This window comes from Chenopodium album, chromosome 8 (assembly GCF_948465745.1).
Source record: "Chenopodium album chromosome 8, dcCheAlbu1.1, whole genome shotgun sequence".
Taxonomy (NCBI): Eukaryota; Viridiplantae; Streptophyta; class Magnoliopsida; order Caryophyllales; family Amaranthaceae; genus Chenopodium; species Chenopodium album.
The window spans coordinates 49,558,675-49,559,805 of record NC_137841.1 but is presented as its reverse complement, the minus strand read 5'-3'; the positions used below and the strand labels follow the sequence as shown (position 1 = coordinate 49,559,805).

General features: G+C 45.4%; 1 non-coding gene across 1 annotated transcript; it reads right to left on the bottom strand.

The window, feature by feature from the left end:
- Nucleotides 1–200: 200 nt before the first annotated feature.
- Nucleotides 201–308, bottom strand: LOC145556855 (small nucleolar RNA R71). Its single transcript, XR_014091948.1, has one exon. It is a non-coding gene; the product is annotated as a small nucleolar RNA R71 (small nucleolar RNA).
- Nucleotides 309–1,131: the final 823 nt, after the last annotated feature.

The window sequence follows — 1,131 nt, the reverse complement described above, 5'->3', positions numbered from 1 at the left end:
TGGACCGATTCCTTGAATTGTGCGCAATGATGCAAACCAGTGAAGTGAGTCAAGAGTACATTCGTATGCACCTTTTCCGGCAATCTCTCACCGGACGAGCAAAGAAACGGCTAAAGCAAGTAAAGCCTAACTCTCTCACAACATGGAGGGAGGTTGTAAAGGCGTTCTTGAAGCGCTTTATCTTCGAACAGAAAACCGCCGAAATGAGAAGGAAAATTGCATCATTTGAGCAAGAGGCCGATGAAAGTCTTGGTGAAGCATGGGAGAGATTCAAAGAGTTCGTGCAAGCATGTCCCCACCATGAGTACAATCAAGGGTTTCTCATGCGGTTTTTCTACGACGGATTGGAGCCCATGTCAAGAGCTAATTTGGATGCGGGGGCGGGTGGCCAATTAATCAAGATCCCTAAAAATCAAGTTGAAGCCACAATAGAAGAGGTAGCAAAGAATTACTCTTGGGGGGGGGGGGCGAAGAAGAAACGTTCCAAAGAGAGGTGGTATTTACGAATTGGAGAAAGTTGATCAATTACAACATCAAATTGATCAACTAACAAAAGGGCTCTCCAAATTGAACACGAGTGTGAATGCATGCTCAAGTGGTGGAGCAAGCTCTTCTCAAGTTAACTCTTTCTCTTGTCAAAATTGTGGAGGAACAAACCATGATACATCCTACTGTGGAGGTTTAAGCCCCGAACATGTAGTGGCATACAACACAAGGCAAGAGGGATTTAGAGGAAGCGGCGGTGGAGTAGCTTGGAGACAACCACCACCCGGGTTTGTACCTCAACCTCTACAATGGAACCAACAAGCTCAACCTTACTATAACTCCAATCCTCAATATCAAAATCCACCTCCATCTCAACCCCAAAACCCAAGAGGAAGCTATCCAAGGAACAACCAATACAACAATCAAACCCAAGCACCTCAAAGAAACCATCAAGAACAAGCACCTCAAGCGGAGCTAACTCAAACTCAACTCCTCCAAGCCATGCATGCGCAAATGCAATCTTTTGGGCAACAAATGCAAGAGATAAGAGCCCACAACAAGATGGTTGTTTCACAACTAGCTCAATTGGCCGAGAGAACTCCTTTCAATTCACCATCCACTCTACCCGGACAACCACAACCTAAC